The sequence below is a fragment of the Hipposideros armiger genome, unplaced genomic scaffold, assembly GCF_001890085.2.
Source record: "Hipposideros armiger isolate ML-2016 unplaced genomic scaffold, ASM189008v1 scaffold_891, whole genome shotgun sequence".
In the NCBI taxonomy this organism is placed as follows: Eukaryota; Metazoa; Chordata; class Mammalia; order Chiroptera; family Hipposideridae; genus Hipposideros; species Hipposideros armiger.
In genome coordinates this window covers 438,831-459,983 of record NW_017732241.1, presented here as the reverse complement: position 1 = coordinate 459,983, position 21,153 = coordinate 438,831, and the positions used below count along the sequence as shown (strand labels likewise).

At 37.5% G+C, this 21,153-nt stretch overlaps 1 protein-coding gene and 1 pseudogene across 3 annotated transcripts in view; both read right to left on the bottom strand.

The window, feature by feature from the left end:
- Positions 1–18,728, bottom strand: part of LOC109375011 (60S ribosomal protein L34 pseudogene) — a 41,583-nt pseudogene extending 22,855 nt beyond the window's left edge. Inside the window, exon 1 of the transcript XR_002122503.1 lies at positions 18,672–18,728. The product of XR_002122503.1 is annotated as a 60S ribosomal protein L34 pseudogene (transcript). The remainder of the gene's footprint in view (positions 1–18,671) is intronic.
- Positions 1–21,153, bottom strand: part of FGF12 (fibroblast growth factor 12) — a 363,040-nt gene that overhangs the window by 51,116 nt on the left and 290,771 nt on the right. The gene's annotated exons all lie outside the window — the stretch shown is intronic.

Sequence of the window (21,153 nt, the reverse complement as noted above, 5' to 3'; positions counted from 1 at the left end):
TATATATATATACACACACACACACACACACACACACATATATATATATATATATATATTAACAAGTTGTAAAGTATATCATAGGGAATATAGTCAATGGTATTGTAACAGCTATATATAATGTTAGAGGGATAGTAGATCGGGGGGCTATCACTTTGTGAGGGGTGTACATGTCTAATTATTACACTATTTTGCACACCCGAAACTAATGAAAAATATTTTAAAAATAATAAAAAATTAAATTAAATATTTGGGAGTAAATGTTAGTATTAAAAAAAACAAAACAAAATGGCATAGGGAGTGGGAAGCAATGTACTTTTATCTAGACTCTTTATAGCACCATGAATTTAGTTGTCTCTTTATAAGTCTGTGTTCCTTAAGTTTCCTGATGTCAAAGAGATCTATGTTTTAGATTATTGATCATAAGATCGGTAATAGACTCGTATTAGAACCAGAAGAACCAAGTATTTGTGTAGATAAAATGAATGGGTAGGTTAACCGAGTATTTTAATGGCTGGTAAAAATATCTCATTTTTTGACAGTCAGCTTAAAAGCCTAATAAAAGCATACAAAGTTCTCATAAAAAGTGCCACAGCTCTACAAAGCCCCACATACTCTGTTAATTGTGAAAGGTCATCTAGAGAAAGCCATTGGTTTATATTTGTTTGTCACATTAGCTAGTTAGCACTTGGATCCTTAGGGAATGAAAGAAGAGCGCATAGGATTCAAGGAGCTAAGCAGAGTTTAGCACAGGATTGGATACGTAACCGATGGCCAACTATCCTTGCATGAATGGGTGAATGGAAATGGAAAGCAACAACTGAAATGGAGATACGGTGAAAAGGGACAAAGACAAAGCCAAAAAAGCATGAGTCATCAAATTATACCTACTTCACAGATTTATAGATTTTCTTTTCATGCATTTAAATAACATGCCTTTAAAAAATACAATGTCAATGTCTGTTATTTCACTTGATCCTTACTACAACTCCATGGGGTATGCACAGAGAATAAGGTTCAGGGAGCTGACAGAGCTCAACTTTGGCCACAGAGCTGATAAACCACAGAGCTGGACCAGGAACCCAATCTTATATTCATCTCCCTATGCATACCACCAACATTGTCCATAAATAGGGAGATTCTATTAGCATAAAAACTCATTAAAATCATGTTTACGCTTTTATTAACTTAAAATCATATTTAACTGATGTCTCATTAGTTTATTGTAGTTAGTACTACTTGTCTGTCAGGGAGAGAAAATGAATGAATATCCTTCAGAACAGAAAAACAAACAGAACAGTAATTAATGACTTTGTTACTAACATCCTTGTGTTCATGCACATTGATTTTCAGATAAAGAATATACACTTAGACCCTTTGGAGAACAAGATTCTTCTCTTCTATTTACCAAGAGGAAATAATTACTCAAAATGCATACTTTTAAAAGTTTTTATCCTGATGACCTCTTACATATGCACATACATTCAATGTAATAGCCTAATTGGTTTTGAATCGTTCACTCTGCAAAACTTATGTTATTCAGATGATATAAGGAGATATATCTAAGGTACTTCCTATGCTTAAACAGCTTTATTGCTAAGGTGTCTCTGTAGCCAACACTTGGGGTTTTTAAGACACATTAGCAAATTTAGAAGAAATTTAAATATATAACCTCACAAAACCTGTTCTCATTAGAGGTTTTACATTTAACAAGTTCATATAAGCTTTGAAAGTCTGAAATTTCTACATCTTAATGTCATAAACATGATTCTCTTTAAATTCTTAACAAACGGTATGAAAATTGGACTGAACAATCAACTCTATTTTACACCCCAACAAAATAAATTCTAAAAAACAAATCCACATAAACAAAGTAAACAACAACAACAAAAATCGCACAACTTTAAGCATATACATTTTTAGAAATACCATAAGCCATAAAAAATAGGCCATTTTGTGTGAGTGAGTGTGTGTGTGTGTGTGTGTATTTGTTGCTCTTATGGCCATGTTTTAATTACCTCTGCATCTCCCAAAGTGAATAAAATAATGTCTAGTAGACTGTAGATGCTAATAAAGTGATACATATTGGGTTGTCGGAAAAGTCATGACTCATTTTTGCAACGAAAAACATAGAAAAATACGCATGACTTTTCTGACAACCCAATATATAGCAAGTTAGGAGAATGGAAATCGCTGTTATTTGGAGACACATAAAAATGTCTCAAGTGGAAGTGGCTTTTGAGCTGGGCTCTTGATAAACAACAAAAAGATTGGCTCATATGTAGAGGATATAGTTTAAGAGTAAACGTACAGAAATTGGAAAGATGGCATGGCTCCCAAGAACAGAGAATGGCATTGTAACTCAAGTACTAGAGGAAAGGCAAGTAGGGTTTTGATGCCTGGCTTTAGAAAGGCATGGGTGCTCTGTCTACCTGATAGCAAATATCCAAATATTTGAAGGTACACATCATTATCCAAATCTTGAAATGTATGTGTTTTGGAAAAGAATATATACAAAAAATTTATAGGGCCTGGCCAAGTGGCGCATTGGTTAAGAGCTCTAGGGGCGCCAGCTCTGAGCAGCAGGGCCCTGGCTAGGATCCTACATTAGGGCCAGTGATGCTGCGCCCTCTACAGGTAAGATGGCGAACAACAACTCGACCTGGAGCTGGGCTGCTGTGAGTCGCCGATGATAGCTAGGCTGCAGTGGGCTGCCATAAAGCTGCTGTGAGTGGCTGGCAGCCACCATGAGTGGCCATCCAGTGGCCGGCAACCGATCTGCCTTACCCGGGAAGAGTGCAATGATAATACTAACATGGGCCAATGAGGCGATGTCCTCTACAAATAGAATGAAGAACCAAAGGACAGCAACTTGTCTGTTCCCCTTCCCCGATTCCCCAATAAAATCTTTATAAAACAAACAAACAAACAAACAAACAAAAACTTATAGCTAACATGATACCAGTGAGACTCTAAGCTTTCCTACTAAGATAAGGAACAGGGAAAGTATGTCTCCTTCCAGCACTCCTTTTCAACAACCTATTGGAAGTATTAGCTAATGCAATAAAATAAGACAAGAAAATAAAAAGTATACAGATTGGGAAGAAAGAAAATGGTCTTTGTTCTTAGATGACATGTGCCTTTGTAGAAAATCTAAAAGAATAAAACAAAAACAAAAACAAAAAACACCTCCTAGAACTAAGTGATTATAACAAGGCTGCAGGACACAAGATTAGTATACAAAAGTCCATCACTTCCCTATTATCAGCAATGAACAAATGGACTTTCAAATTGAAAACACAATGCCATTTACATTAGCAATGAAAAAAATAAAATATGTATGAATCTAACAAAATTTAGACATAATCTATATTAGGAAAATGACTAAACTCTGATGAATGAAATCAAAGATGAACTAAATAAATGGCGAGGTATTACATGTTCATAGAGAGAAAGACTCAATATTGTCAACATGTTAGCTCTTCCCAACTTGATCTATAGATTCAATGCAATATCTATCAAAATCCCAGCAAGGTATTTTGTGGATATTGACAAACTGCTTCTAATGTTTATATGGAGAGGCAAAAGACTCAGAATGGCCAACACAATATTGAAGAAGATCAAAGTTGGAGGACTGACATTACCTGACTTCAAAATATATTATAAAGCTATAGTAATCAAGACAGCATGGTATAAAAACAGACAACTACACCAGTGAAACAGAGAGCCCAGAAATAGAGCCACATAATTATAGCCAACTGATCTTTGAAAAAGGAGCAAAGGCAATACATAGAAAAAAGTCTCTTCAACAAATGGTGCTGGAACTGGATGTTTACATGCAAACAATTGAATCCAGATGCAGACCTTATACCCCTCACAAAAGTTAACTCAAAATTGATCACAGACCTAAATGTAAAATGCAAAATTATAAAACTCGAAATGATAATATAGGAGAAAATCTAGATGACCTTGGTTATGACAATGGCTCTTTAGATACAAGAAAAGCGTGATCCATGAAAGAAATGATGGATAAATTGGACTTCATTAAAATGAAAAACTTCTGCTCTGCAAAATACAGTATCAAGAGAAGGACAAGACAAGCCATAAAATGAGATAAAATATTTGCAAAAGACACACCTGACAAAGGAGTCTTATCCAAAATACACAAAGAACTCTTAACACTGAACAACTGATTAAAAAAAAAAAAGGGCCAGGCTTTAATAGACACTGCAACAAAGAAGATACACACATGGCAAATAAGCATATAAAAGATGCTCCACATCACATCAGGAAAATGCAAATTAAAACAACAATGCGATATCATTAAACACCTATTAGAATGGCCCAAATCTGGAACACCGACAACACCAAATGCTGGCAAGGATGTGTAGCAATAGGAATTCTCATTCATTTCATCTCATCTCATTCAAAATGGTACAGTTACATTGAAAGACGGTTTTGTGGTTTCTTACAAAGTTAGACTGTATGCTTACCATACAGCCCAGCAATCGCCCAACTTGGTCTTTACCAAAGGAAGTGAAAACTTCTGTCCACACAAAAACCTGCACTAGGATGTTTATGGCAGTTGTATTCATAAAGCTTCCAAAACTTGGAATCAACCAGGATATCCTTCAGTAGGTGAACAGATAAATAAACTCTGGTACATTCCAACAATGGAATATTATTCAGCACTAAAAATAAATGAGCTATCAAGCCATAAAAGGATATGGAGAAGCCTTAAATGCATATAACAAAGTGAAAGAAGCCAATCTTGAAAAGCTACATACTATACGACTGCAAGTACATGCCATTCTGAAAAAGGCAAAACTATGGAGACAGTAAAGAGATCAGCGGCTGCCAGGTTTGGGAGGGGAAAGAATGAATAATTAGAGCACATAGGATTTTTAGGTCAGTGAAAGCACTGTGCGCGAGGCTATAATGACGGATGATATGCATCATTATGCATTTGTTTAAACCCATAGGAAGTACAATACCACCAGTGAAACATAATGTAAACTATGTACTTTGGATGATTGTAGGTGTCAGTGTAAGTAACAAATGTACCACTCTGGTGGGGGGTATTGATAATGGGGGAGGCTATCCATGTGTGGCAGGGGGTATACGGGAAATCTCTGTACCTTCCTCTTAATTTTTCTGTGAACCTAAAACTGCTCTAAAAAATCAAGCCTTTAATGTTGAAACAAATTCTCTGTCTGGTCTTCGACATAGATTTGATATGTGCCTGTTCCCACTAAGTAATGTGGGCAAAGATGCTATCTTTATTGAAACGCTTGAAGTCTTGCTGATTTTCTAGAACACTGAGGAAAATATTAAAATGGGGAATGGGATTTTATTTTTCCTGCTGACAACTTGTTTTTTCAATTGGAAGTAAAAATCAAGAAAATATTTAAGCTGGCTCATATCTAAAGGTGAGCAGAAGACCACATTATTAGAATAAAGTGAAGGGAGCTCCATCATTCTGCCTATGTAAATTTGGAAGTTACAAAGTGCTATAACATGGGGAGCCATTATCTGCATGGCGCTGATAAGCAAAATTTGAAAAAGTAATAAAGCTAAGAATTTATCATTATTCTAGTGTTTCCTCCTTCAGTGAAGGAAAATGGGAATGCCCAGCTGCTAATTGATGCTTGATGGTGACAATACCATGCTAAAATATTTCACTGATTCAGCTATTATTATTATTATTATTATTATTATTATTAAATATTTTATTGGGGAATTGAGGGAGGGAACAGCGTTGGGGAATCAGGGAAGGGGAACAGACAAGTTGCTGTCCTTTTGTTCTTCAGTCAAGTTGTAGAGGACGTCGCTTCACTGGCCCGTGTTGGTATTATGATTGCGTTCTTCCCGGGTGAGGCAGTTGCTTTCCGGCCATTGGACAGCCGCTCACGGCGGCTCATGGCAGCTCACAAAAGAGCACACCTGCTGCTGGCCAGCCCCACTGCAGCCTAAGCCGTCACCCGCACTCACCGCAGCCCAGCTCCAGGTCGAGCTGTTGTTCACCATCTTAGCTGTAGAGGGCAGTGTCACTGGCCCGCATATGTGGGATCCGAATCAGGGCCCTGCTGCTCAGAGCTGGTGTTCCAAGCCAACGACTCCTAACCAATGCGCCACTCGGCCAGTCTTTATTATTATTTTTTAAATTGGTCCATGTAATTAGGGGGAAAAAGGTTATTTAAGACAGTTGTTTGGATCTTTTTAAACAAATGTTTAAAAAAAACTTTACCTACCCATACTCGTATGTGTGTGTGTGCAGGTACATGTGTACTAGGTAAAAATAAAGTTTTTCTTTGGTCTAGATGACTAGTAGGACTAACTGGGGATTTTCTTCCCTAGTAAGTTGTAATTTTACATGTATTTGTCCTATAACCTGTTTTTCACTGTGCCCTAGCCTGACTATCTTTCCAAACAAAATCTTATCTAGTGAAAAGTAATTCAAATTATGTAAGATTGACTAATGAGGTACAACTTCATTTTCCATCATTTGCACACAGCTTTATAAAGTGTCAACAAAATTGAGACTTGGAAGACCAATGCGAACTTTTCTGTAAATATCACATGTCTATATGTCTAAGGATGCAGATCATACTGCATATAAAATAGCTTAAGCTGTTCTAATACATGAGTCAGTTTATATTCTTAACTACGATTTTAATGTTAGGAGTTTATCAGCCTTCCCTGAATAACTAACTATACTTCTAGAAAATTACAGCCAGGACTTTATGTGGCCAAAAAGAAATGGTAATGTCAGTCAACTGATTTGAATAATTCATCAAAGAGTTAATAAAGCCAATTTAACAAATTGATTATTTATAATTTGTTTGATCCAAATTATCAACCATTAATAGGTGGGAATTTTCACTTTTCAATTAGTTGAGGTGTCAGACCAAGGCCGCCCAAAAACTAAGTTAGAAAAAAAAACCTTGAAAAGGTATCCATCTAGTCCATGTCAACTGTTGCTCGTCTTTTAGCCACACATTAGCAGCTCCGCACATATAGATGAAGGAGAATTCCATTTTCCTCATCGCCTAACAAGTAAGAATCTCAACGTGCAATGCTCTTCAATAGAACTTTCTGCAATGATGCAAATGGTCTATTTCTGCAATGTCTAATACTGTAGCCACAAGCCCTGTGTGATTACTGAGCACTTGAAATGTGTTTATGACTGAGACACTAAATTTTAATGTTATTTCATCCTATTTAATTAATATTTAAATTTAAATAGTCATAAGTGCCTAGTGTCTACCACATTGGGCAGTTCAGCTTTAAAGTAAGAGAAACTAATGACACTTTCCTGGAGCTAGAATTATGAAGTGCCATGTTCTACTTGGATAAACATACTGCCTTTTAATAACTTGTAACGTCAGGCTGTTGTCTTTTACCTAGGCTCCATACTATCAAGTGTTCACTGTTCTTTAGATTTTAACTCGGACTTCCTATCACTCTTCAGAAGAAGTGCATACAACTTTGCTTCGTTACCGTCTGCATTTCTCTTGGTTGGAGATAGTTACTGCTATTCTTAGCCTGAGCTTCTCCTTAGTCCCAACACAGATGCAGCCTAGAAGCGGGCAGTGGCAAGAGCATTTTGTATTATCTTTTGGGCAGACTTATTATGACAGTTGTTAGAAAAATAATTAATTTAATCTAATTTAGAAAACCTAATATAACAGATTGTTGATTGGATTTTTGTGTGGTGCCAGAATTGTAGCTACATCCAAGATGAAAACACTCAGTGTTACGCACCACATTCTAAATAGCTTCATAGAATTAGAGCCACAAACCCTTTACAGCACATACTAAGAGATGAAGAATTACCACCAACTCACCACCAACCACTGCCTCACCTTTTCCTCCCATGCTAATATAAGAGAAAGACTAGAGCTAGGAGAATGTTTTCTTGGAGCTAAGCCTTTTGGGGAACGCACAGCGTTCATGGACATAATCCACTGCCTTCCCTCCTTGTGCGTTAGGGAAGGAGAATATCTCTGCTCCCTGAAGCCAAATGACGGAGGCTCAGACAGTATCACTCATACATCTTGAGTTCCTGCCAAGGAGAGGTTGGCATCTAATTCTCTGGATGCTTGTAAAACGGAGCAAATAAGTACTCCTGTTCTGACAGTGTAGCTAAAGTAGGGAGTGATTCCAGAGTTCTTAGAAGAATGTCACTTGTGTCATCTGATGTGTGGAGCCTATTAGAGTATAGAAAGTGGTGCTCACTTCTGATGCAGAGACTTGAAAATCAGGTTATCTGCTAGAATAGATCATGGAGGAGACCATGCAGGAGTGTTGTGTGTAAGGAAAGAATATAAGGGTGACAGCTGCTTCAACCCCGTCTCTGCATCCCTTGGAGGACATGGAAAAAGACCCCTAGATTCCCCCTGGCTCTACGTGTTGAAGGTCTAGTTGGCTGTGGGCAAAAAACGGGATGCTCTACCCAGGGAAGTTGTTATGATTGTATGTCACTGACGTGGTCAATAGGAAACATAGTTGGCCCTCTAAAAGGATCCCAGGAAAGTGAACATTACTCCAAGAAAACCATGCATATTGCTTCTGTGGAGACCACCACATTATTTGAAGCAGGCCTTGCAGCAGGCACAAGCAGGCCAATCCAGAACAATGCCAGGGACACCACACTCCTATCTTCCTGTGTCTAGTCATAAGGAGTTCTCTGCCTTCCCTTTCCTTTCCCCCTTGCCTGAAAACCCAAAGGCTCTAGGCCCAGAAAAGGTAAATGGAGAAGTTACTGTACAGAACCCTCTTTTACTCTACTCCATAAAGCGAAGGATCTTCGTTTCAGTCTCCAAACCAGAAGAACAATAGGCTGAAATCAGACATGAGACTAGTTTTATACTAAAATGGACCAAGTGGTTGGAGAATCATAGAATCTACCCAGCATGTCATCAAGAAGCAGGAAAGGGCGATTTGACCAAGTTAAAAGTAGTGGCAGGAAGAACAAAGCAGAACATAACATTAATATGTTTCATGTTTATGTCCACCAAGTTAAGGCTACTCAATTATATAAGAACTATGGCTGCACTTCTTTATGTCTTTTGGTCCATTTTTAACAGTGGTCAATGTCGATCTACACTAGTAAGTAAATGTTTCCAAGCCATTATCCTAAATCTTTATCATGTAATGATATCACATATCATTAATCTTTATGGTATGCTTAAAAAATAAACTTAACAAACAAAACATTTCAGTAAGGTAGGGTAAACAACGGGGAGCTCATCAGTTCATTTTATTTCTTCATTTTGAAAAATCTGCCAGGTTGCTGTTGAAATGGACACTTGGTGGGGAAAATGAAATAATAATTTAATGTTTAATTGAAAGGGTAGCCACATCTAACTCGCAAGCACTGCCCTGACTCTAAACACTCATGGAAGGTCCCTTTGGAAACTGCCTCTAGAGCTTCCTTTAAACTAACCTCAGTGATGGAAAATCTTATCTTCCGAGGGTGAATACAGTTTTTGCAGACAGCCTAAACTCAATTTCATACCTTTTTTTCATGTGTTAGACATCAATCATGGTGCTAAATTCTGAGGGTGGAGCATGTAATATTAAGAAAAACAAATTTCTAGGTTTGGCATCAAACATGGGTTTAAACCCAGGCTATAGGTTTTACTGGCAATGTGGCTGTAAAAAAACCTCCTTAGCATTTTTGAACATCTGTTTATTCATCAGTGAAATGGAAATAACACTTTATAATAGTATGAGAGGCTTTAATGGTATATTATCTGTAAAATCTATAGTATCTGGGATTTCGTAAACATCTGAATGTTACCCTCCCCCAACATAGAAAGCTTTCTTATGTCATGGCTCCTGAACTTAAAGTCTAGTTGTGGAGACAGAAGTAGAGAGATAATTACAATAAAATGTAACTAGTCCTCTCAGACATGAACAGATTGCTATGGTAACAAAGAGACAGATGAGTGACTTTCTTTGGGGAGCTGCAATAGAGCTATTATAGCTGAGGCACGCAGAGGAGAAATCCTTCAGGTAGAAAATGTGTTGGACACAGAGCAATCCAGGCAGAGCCAAAAGCAATGCAGAGAAATGTGACATGTTTGGTATATGTGGAGAGTGGGGGAGAAGTGAGGCATGGCCAGAGCATATGGCATGTAGGGGAATGGCAGGAGATGTTGCTGGAAGAACAGGTGGGGCCAAAATGTCAAGGTCCATCAACGCTCTGCTAGAGGGCTTGGCATGTACCCAGCAGGCAATGGGAATCCAGCAGAGGTTTCTAGCAGGGTAGTGAAATGAGTGCATTTGTTTTTTAGGAATTGTTTCTCTGGCATCAGAATGGCTGATGAATTAGAGTGGAGAGAAACTGGTGTTGAGACTCACAGCAATAGTCTCCTGACTGGGCTCTGTGGCACCAGTTTAGACATGCTGAAGGTGAGGTGCCCGTGGGACAGCCAGTGCAAACCACACTCAGAACTAAACATAGGAAAAGCCCACTTAAGGCCAGATAAGTTACAGGGTAATTACTTCCACGGCAAAAACACTCCTCGCTTTACAAAAAGGCTTCACTTTGGGATCCCAGAGTTCCTTTAAATAGTAAATTTCTTAGTGCACTTAGGCAACCCTTTACAGGTCATTAGCTGCTAGTCAGAGGTGGAGAAAGTTAAGAAAATCTTAAAGATATAGTTTCAAGAGTTCTTATTAAAAATCATCATGGAATGAAAATAAAACTTTTGAAGTTAGTGTTGATCAGTAGGGAAAGGAATCTGATTTACAAAAATGTTTAGATGCAATTTATAAAATAGCTATTTCCTAAGATGAGAACAATGTGTGTCATGATATTCCGCAGAACGCATCCCAAAGATTTCAAGCACCACAGCTCAAAACATTGCTGTGAAACCTCTTCAGAACCGTCTTAGGACTAACCTAACTTAGCTGTTTGTCTATGAATGTCTCACTGTGCATACAGCAAGTGTAAGCATACAGCATGCCTTATGAAAAGTTTTATACTGAATGAGTTCAGAGACTCTTTTGTTGCATAAGAAAAGTTATGTGGCAGAAGCTGTAAGTTGCCTCTCAACGTTCATTCTTATTTTTTCTATGGTAACAAAATACATATTTTTAAATAGGTACATTATTTAAAAATAAAATAAATCTTTTACCAACCTTCTTTGTAGCTATATGTGGCTATCTGTCTACATTAGAGCTAATAAGATGGAAATAAAAGTATGTTGTGGGACTCTGAGAAAATATGATTAAAATTAGCTGATTTGTCTTGGAGGGAAATATTTTGCTATCCTCTGCTTCTTCTTGCTGCCACCATGGAACACAGATGTAATGGCTAAAAGTCCCGTAGCTAACTTGAATCAAGAGGTGATGAAAGCTGAAAAAGCAGAAAAACAGAAACCAGGGTCCCCAATATCCTCTGAAAATCCTATACCAGCTATGACTTTGTACATTCAGATCTCCTTTATGTAACAGAAATAAATGTCTATCTTGTTTAAACCACCAGTGTTATGAATTTTTGTTGTTATATTTAAGTGAAAAATCAATCGTAACTGACACACGTTATATCAGAATAGAATGTAAACTTGCCTATATAAATGATCAGAATGAGCATGCACAAAATGAATTAAGGAGAAATGTTCTATCATTCTGTTTTCTGGCTTGACAGATAATGGTGATGAAAATAAGAATATCCTCTCATCTAGTATAGGATTTTAGACACAGAAATTTTTCTATTCATGACCACATTTAATCCTTGATATAACTTGTGATAAAGCTGTAGGACTTCTATTCCCATGTAAACAGATGACGGAATTAAAACTCAGAATGACCTGCCCAAGGTCAAACAATTGAACCTGATGGAGCTAGAAATCAAACCCTCTGACTTATAATGTATTGCTTTTCTGCTGATCACTTGCAGGTCCTACATGTGAAAATTAGTCATATTGTTATATGCCATTTACCAGAGTCACTTATATGCTTTTTTATTTAAAGGGAATTGAATAAATAAATAAAAAACCAAGAGAGAGCGATTGGCTTCAGTAATTTTCCACTGGGCTTCTGTTTTGGCCCTGCTGGAGCAACAGTGATTAGACTTACCTTCCCACCTGAAACAAACAAAAACCAGACATTGGTTTTCAGATACTGGGAAACACGCAGTAAACAACTGTGATCCTTGAGAGAATGGAAACAAATATGGTGAGCATTACCATTGCTCCAGGAGGAAGTTTCTAGGCAGCAGTATAGAAAGGAAGAACCGGGACAGCTCACAAACTCACCCAGTTGAAGAAACAGAAATTGGAGTTCAGGGAGCCAAGGAAGGCTGCTATAACTGCAGGGCAGAGTACCGGAGAGAAGGAAGAAAACTAAATTTCTGCACAGGCCCCTAGGCATTTGGATGGCATTGATCTGCGCATGTGTGAGAGGAAATTGTCCAAGGTTAGGGAAAGAACCACTAGAAATAAATTTTGGAGCTCACAGAGAGCTGGGAAAACCTGGTGATACAAATGGCTTTGGAGAGAGCTCTAAGAAGGGAATTACCTTGTATATATCATGTTAATAAAATTCTGGAAAGGTCAACCCTACAGTCACATATGACAGATGAAAGAATGGACAGTTGCATAGACACCTAGGACATTATGAAGCTAAACATAAATGACAATTGCAGTACTTCTGCGTGTTCCTTGGTGTCTATTATAGAATTAACCAAATAAGTACTCGTCATTATTTCTAAACAAAGCGCTATTCTACATATTGGGGTATAGCAAGGGAGAAAGATAAAAAAAAAAAATCTCTGTCCTCATAGGGCTTACTCTGGTAGAGAGTGGAAAAGAGACAGTAAACATAATAAATGTTATATTGAAAGAAATAAGTGCTATTAAAAATATAAACAGAAATAAGGTGTTGGTGTATGTTGGGGGGATGCTACAATTTTAATAGATTTGTAGGTTCCTCAATGTAGAAGAAGCCAAAGCTCAGAGAGGAGGCCAGGGTGACTGAAGACAAATAAGCAAAGAGGAAAGCAATAGCGAGGTGAGGTCAGAAAGGCAGTGAGGAATCAGATCCCAGAAGGCCACTGTAACGATGTTTGCCTTTCAGTGCAAAGGGGAGACATTACTGAGTTTAAAGCAGAGGTAAGCTATGATGACTCATATTTTGGAAGGATATGCCGGCTGCTGCTTGGATTCGGCTTCAAGGGGGCCAATGGTAGAAGCCAGAAGACCAGCTCGTAGGCCATTACACTCCAGAGAAGTGCTGCTGATGGTTTGATCAGAGCAGAAACCGGAAAAAGTGAGAATCATCAGATGATGCTTCTGTCTGAAAAAATAGTCACAAGAATTTCCTAACAGATTACATGTGGAATATGAAAGAAGAGAGTAGTTAAGGATGATTTCAGGATTTACCGTGGTTGGTTTGTTTTTTAACCAACTAGAAGGTATTTACCATTAACTGAAAAAAAAAGGAAAAAAAAAGACAGTGGATTGAGTGTTTTGGGGACAAAAGATCAGTTCTGGACATGTGAAATCAATGACAGCTGAGTTAGGGATGCTACGAAATCTATTTCCAAAAGAAATCCCACTGAAAAGATAAGATTTGCAGCATGGTAATTTCCAAATGTTCAAAAAAAGCCACAACATAAAATCGTTTTTGCCTTCCAAAGAACATAATAAACCCTATATAATTGCATATTTTAAAAGAAATAAGAAAACACAAAAGTTCAGACTCTTGCCTCAAAGTGAAGTCTCCCACGTTAGACACAGGAACATTAGGCAGCCTACGGTGTTCCCCCAAATAGCCCATTGTGCAACTCGAGCAACACGTATTTGCAATTTAACTTCTGTTGTGCCTAACTTATTTTGTAAATGCGTCCTCTTCATGTTGCAATGCTGTCATTTATATAGACGTGCACAGCAGGGCCTACCATTAAATACTGAGATCTCAGACAAGTTGATGGTCTTTGCATCCCTTATTTGGTGGCAAGCTGCTGGACTGTTGACGTGATTAACAGTTCTTCTTTCATAGACAATGAAAACAGGGAGGTTATGCAATCATAAGATTGAGAGTTAGAAACAAATATACTGGTCATATAAACTGACACCGTCATATTATAGATTTGGACACTGAGCACTGGAACAGGGAAGAGATTTACCACAAAATGTCAAGGTCTGATTTAGCTCAGTCAGTTACTTTCAGGAAAAATGGTATTTAAATGTGTCATATAGCAATGGTGTGGGAGAAAAATGGTTAAATTCAAGCAGCTTGTTATTTTGAAGGCTGTAGATGACAAGAAATGCTTTTTGCTGCTGTCTGCCTGCCCCTTTTCCCTCAGTGCTTGAAACTGCAGTAAAACGGTCCAAAAATTTACAGTACAATTTGAATGGCCAAAGTGAAGGTTTCGGCTTGAAACCGTTAAAATCAAAGGTCACACCTAATACCAACCTTTTATCCTGAGGACTCAAAGCAGTTTCAGGATTTGCCATTTAAAAGTCATAAATAATGTGTCTCCTTTTGTGGCATCCTGGAGACTGATAATCTCTCCTTTCATGTTTTCTTCAGTGCAAGAATTCACAGGAAAGGAAATTTAAGGGGAAAAAAGAAGAAAGAAAAAACAAAAAGATACCTAGACAATTTCTGTTAATAATTTCAAATGCTAGTCCTCGTGCTTTGCCAGTGGAGATAAGATGGTCAGCATCAATGACATATAATATAAAGAGAAATACAGAAACAAATGCCCTGCCTGCAGTGGCAACTGCTCTTGTCAGAGCTGTGTGCTCTGAGCCAGTCCCAGAAATGTTATGATATCAATGGTCTTTGTCCAATGTTCTTCCTCCAGCATAACTTGACAGGATCTGATGTGTCAGTCCTTAACCACTGTCGAAAGTTCTGTATAAGAGGTTCCACACAGAACATTCTTACCTTTCTAGGCAAGGAAACGGGGCATGCTGTCACTGTCCCTTCTCCCTTTAAAGCATAACTTTCCCAGCGAGCCAGAGACAGAACTGAAAGTGCTCCTCCCACTCTCTTTTGGAAACTGCATTTGCAGTCAGTGGGGAGCTCTGCCGAAATCAGTAAAGGAATCGCCCTTTGAAAAGAAGCACCTTCTATGTGCTTGGAGCTCCACATCTAGTAAGCATATCCTCTGGTAAGTATCACTATACTCTTGTATCTTACAAATGCTTACGTCATGTCATTTTCTTGTATATAAATATGCAAAACCATTTATAAGGTAAGTATTATTAAGCCACTTTCACGATGATGAAAGAGTTTTCAATAAGTTACACTGATATACCCATGATTGCCCAGCTTGGAAGGGGCAAGACCAGGTCTTAGATCCAGTCGAGCTCTCATTTTACTATATTTTAACTGCTTTCTTTAGGGAACTTACAGTATCTATTAGTATAGGGTTTTATATTCCAAAGAATTGATTTATCAAATATGACGAGAACTGTGTCTCTAAGTGGCCCAAAAGATAGCTAGAACACAACTCGGACTACCCAGGCACCTTATGATGCAACTAAATTGTCCCCTATTTAATGTGACTGAGGGTATCTAAAAAGACTGGATGCTCATAGCCCAGTTATTCCAATGGAGCTCCCAGTGCCAATGATTATTGTGGAAGCTGTGGCCATGTGTGACTGTGAGTGAGCTCAGTGTGGCCACGGAACAGAGCCCAGGACTTGGGAAATTCCTGAGGGGCCAGGTTAAGATGGCCCCAAGTCAAAGAAAGGGAATAGAATTCCTTAAATAGTTACCTTTCTTCCTATGTGCCCATGTAATTCCCAAGTATTATGTTGCATGTTACTAGACTGTCAAACTCTTAATTAGGCCATTTCTCAGTCCCCAGGAAGCACTTTCTTCAGTGGAGACAGGGGCTGTGACATTTATCAAAAAACATCTATACGATGATGCATTATGCCTCACAAGCATTTACTAATTCACTTTCATTTATTTTTCACAATAATCCCGTGAAATCCATGTTACATGCATTTTATTGATGAGGAAATCCAGGATAAAAAAAGGCAAGACATTTACCCAATATTTCATATTTACTAAGTGAGAGAACCCAGAATCAAACCTAAAATTGATAATTAAAGGTAAGAGTGAATCTTTGAGCAAGCACAATAACTTTTCTTCTACAAATCTTGGTGTGTATTACTTCTTTTATTTGCAAATGCTCTTTTTGTGACAGGTGAGGGTGCTGTCAAATATTTTTGCTAGCGGAAAACCTGGAAGGAGGGGAAGTGGCTACACAATGCTGGCACCATCCTACATTACACATTTGTAATAACAGAAAAGGAAGCCGTAACTACAGGCTGGCTTCCAGTTCCGTCACATTTTCCTCTGTTTCAAATAGTTGTCAGGATTAAGCAACTTACACAAGCTTGAAAACCACCATAAAAAAAGAGAGTTGGTAATTGACGTGATGAAAATTGTTAAAAATGTCAAATCCTAATCATCAGATTATCCCACTTGAAGCTGGGTCAAAAGGTCGTTACCTTAAATATCAACATTAGGACAAACCTAAATAGCATGGATAGCTGTGACCATGTAAGTAGGTTGGAAAAGAATGACTTTAGCATCTTACATTCTGCAAATCATAATATTTATCAATTTGAATTTAGTTTATGTAACTAAATTTTTATATAAAACAATTGCTTTGGACACTGTCATCTGCAACCCAGGTCCCCCCCTAAGGAATGGAGAATTTATTCCTCAGTTTCTGGCTGAAATTCCTCATGCTGTCAGTTTTCAAGGGTCTGCTGAAGGGAGTTGCTTTACCCAAGGTCACAGCCTATTAATCTCCATTTCAGAGTCTGTTTTCCTGAGCCAATGATGAAGGGAAAGGAGATGCATGATTAATACTCATCATCCACAATTTAAGAAGTCTTTCTCACCCTTATTTCACTACTGCAAGGTGCTAACCCTTAGCATTAGAATTGATGAACTTCACACAGCAAGGTTTCATCAGAATAATTATTTTGTTCAATTAAGATTTTATTCATTTTTTGTTACCCATAGCACTGGGCCCTAAGCTCAAATGCCTGACTCATAATTATATGGACCTTAAATGAAAAACAACAACAAAAAAAACAACTAATAAATTCGAGGCTATTTAATGCTGGGACACCCTCCACAACACTCTTTTGTCTTGTATCTATTTTCTCTTAGCAGGTCTACAATTCAGAGGCTCTCAGGGCCTCCCTAAATAGCCCAAGGCCATATTTGGACAGCTTAGATTGCTCTCCCTTATTTGCTTCCAAATCTTTTTCCCCTACAGAGAAAATTCTGCCGTTTTTTTCTTATTCTATCCCTTAAAGTCATATGAAACAAATCTAATTTTTTTATATATTTCAATTCTTTGGCTACACAAAAACAGCTCTCTAATTTCCCTGAAAATGTCATCTAATATTCCCAGATTTTTTAACATTTCCTCATAGGACTTAATTTAAGACTCTGTCTTCCCATCCTGCTGCCTTCCTCTGTATGCACCCCACTTTCTTAATATCAGCATTAAAATATTAAATATAGTTACAATTCATTCACAGCACAAGCATTTGGCTCTCTAATGCGTACAAGGCATCATGATAGACCCTAGGAATAGACTTTGCAAGGAATACAGAGTACACAGCAAGTTTAGGAAAATTTACTTTCCTCCCTGAAACCAATTTCCAGGCCACTGTTACAAGGACAGTGTAGTGTATTGTTATATTCTGTGGCAAAATAACCTTAATTTTTACCCACATAAAATCTCCTTCCATTTACATTCCTCCAAGTGACGATTTCTTTTCTTTCCAGGCACAAAGAACTATTCCCAAATTACTGTGTAACTGAACATCTTATAAGTTGGACAGTGTCACATCAAGCCACTCGTTTTCTATGTACTGGGTAGGGAGGTTATTTCTTTTCACCCGGAACCCCCCTGTTTAACTGTCCAGTGTCATTAACAGTAGGAGGGGCACTGTTTTCCCAGCTCTCAGTCTGAAATGCTAAACAGGATTCATCTTGTGCAGAATGTAAATGTATTTATACACTGTTCTATCAAATGCAATATGTATAGTATAATTTACATATACCAAAAACTTTCTCTCCCTTAAAATATACTTCATACCCTATACTAAACCATACCTTTAAAATACCAGATAATCAGAAACTTTTCATACAAAAACGTTCATATTAAGGAAAATTATCAACAGCTTTTTTATCCGACAATAGCAATCAGGGTAAGAAACAGTTCCCAGATAATATTACCTTTTCCATTTTATCTTAGAAATAAAGTTTAATTCATGACTTGGGAGCTTAAAGAATTTTGTAGACCATCTTTCTAAGGTGAGAAAACTAAGGTCCAGAGAAATGCATTATTTGTTTAATCTACTATTGGGAGTGTATAGCAGGCCTGGAGATAAACTCTGGTTTTTAACACATCACTTCATTTTACAATAATGTTTTCTTTGACTCCAATAGTGATAAATGTAATATTAAGGGTATGACAAGATGGATACATTGAAGCGGATAATTTGAGATTTCTATTGTGTTCATTTTATTTTATAATCTATGTGTCAAGGAAAACATGTTCAACTGAGTGGTACTTGCTCTACAGTAAGAATACAGTAGGACACTGGTGAAGAATATTTGCTTTGACTCAAGTAGACTAGAGTTCAAACCTCCACCCTTCCACTTACTAGCTTCTTGACCCTGGGCAAGTCACCACTCTCAGCCTCAATGTCTTCATCCCTCATAGGCTAGTTTTGATGAACGAGTTAATATGTGCAACGCACAGTATCTGACACAGTAAGGTCTACATGAGCGTTGGCTGTTGTTTTTGTCATTGTTCTTTCTGGATTCAAGAATTAACTTCTCCACACTCTTCTCAAGTTCAGTTGAATTGTCACTCTTTTCACTTGGCATCAGCCCATCCTCAAAATCAAGCCAAAGTAAATGAGCCTAATCCAGGGGGAAAAGTGGGTACAGGAGTTTGACTCTATCACTATGGGTAAGTGCTCTCTATTAATGAAAAATCAAACACAGAAATCAAAGGAAACACCTGGAGCTGTACAATATCTGTAGACATGTCTCAATGACTACCAAATCTTTTTACCATCATTTTAAAAGTGCTTTTATCAACATGATTAAGCCTTAGCATTTTAAAAAGATATAAAGTCAAATTTGAAGATCTATTTCTAAATGGCTTTGCTACAAACAGTTTAGTAAACATACACAATTTGTCTAATCTTTCTCCAATCTTATTTTACAAAGATCAAGTTCTAATACTTCTACCAGAAATCTGTGTATTGTGACATATTATTGAGATCTGGGCAATATTCTATGTCAGGAAACCAAACTGTATTAATGGAGCTAAAAAGTGAAGTTTATACACATAAATGAAAAACACTAAATTTCAATTCATCTTGTGACATATGGGGAGATAATGAAAAGGAGATAAGGGCATCTTCTGGGCCAGTTAATCTGGATGATATAACTCACAATTGCATACCAGGGATGCCAAATAAATTTATATACATGACTTGTATTCATTTTTTTTGTTCTCAGTATATATTGAGAATTACAATTTTAATACAGTATTTTTCCTTTCTTAAAATGTGTATACATTTTTTGGCACCCTCTGTATATAGCAAAGTACTTTAAGAAAAAATAGGGGAAGGCTGAAAAGAGTAAGAGATTTTTAAAATAATCACTTTATTTGGACAATGTAAAACTTTCTGATTTTCATTTGGATGCTGGATTTGTTCATATGATACCCAAATCTATAGCCACAATCCAAACTTATCTTGCAGGTCCCGGCCTTACATTCCAACTGCCTCTTTATACCTAAGCTAGATATCACATCTAGTCATGGAGCTGGGCTGGCAAACTTGGAAGCACACACATTTTATTTGGATGATGCAATGTTATAAAAATTAGAAAAAAATTACATAAAATCCAATTTTTTAGCTTCTTAAATATCAGAAGTTCTGACTACTGGTTTTCAGTCTGGTTGCCCATTGGGAATCACCTGAGGAACTTAAGAAAACAAAAGCCACCCTGAGTTGTTTAATAAATGGTACACATAGCTGGGGCAGAGTATTAGAGATTCTCCAGTGTGTTGACTGACAACATCAGTATAACCTTGGAACAGTTAGAAATACAAATGATCAGGACATACCTAGATTTATACAGTCTTCTTTCCACAAGAGACTGTGAGAGCGGGTTTCAGGAATCTGTGTTTTAACAAGCCTTCCAGGTGATTTTGATGCACACTCACATTTTAGAACCACTGCACTACAACATAGGCCCCATGTGTCTCTATTGGTTATTGTAGCCTTTTTTCACTCAATTCAGTGATCTACCTAGTATATTCACTTGCTTTTGAAGACTCCTTGCTTTTGAAGACCTCCTACTTGAGTTCATTCTCGTTTTCCCATACCTATTCTTTCTGTTTCTTAAAGATAAATTAAAATCTCCTCTTTCTTATTATGACACAAGGACACCAACCAAGCTTCAGGCATCATTTTTCTTTTGGGTGCTGATGCCACCTTCTCAATGTTACGATCATTCTTTCTTTACAGTCCCACTGCCACTGTTTCAATTCAGCCTCTTATCTTAACCAATGAAATTGTTTCCTAACTAGCTTCCCTGATTCTAGTACCTACTTACTCCAATCTGGCATATATACTGCTGACATTTTAATCTTCCTAAAGTGCAAGCCAGGACATGAACTCCCTTAGCTCAGAATTCTTCAGGGACTCACCATTGAATAAGTTCAGTCTATTCCACTGAGCATCAAAGACTCTCCATGACCTGGTTTCTACCTACCTTCCTACACTTCTTTCTTATTATTCCAGTTCCCTTCTAAACTTAAATGCTAAGTGATTTACTATCACTTAAACTTTTCTACTCCATATTTATTTATTTATTTATTGTGAAATAAACATTTTTTAAATTAGTTTCAGCTGTACAACACAGTGCAATAGTTATACTTTTTACCCCTTAAAGTGACAACCTCCCTCCCCCAATCCGTTGCCCCACTCTCCTCCCATATCATACATATCTATTACAAATCCCTTGACTCCACTCCCACACTATACTCCACGTCCCATATATATATTCAATTATAGTTTACATACAATGTTATACAACATCAGCTTCAGGTGTACAGTGCAGTGA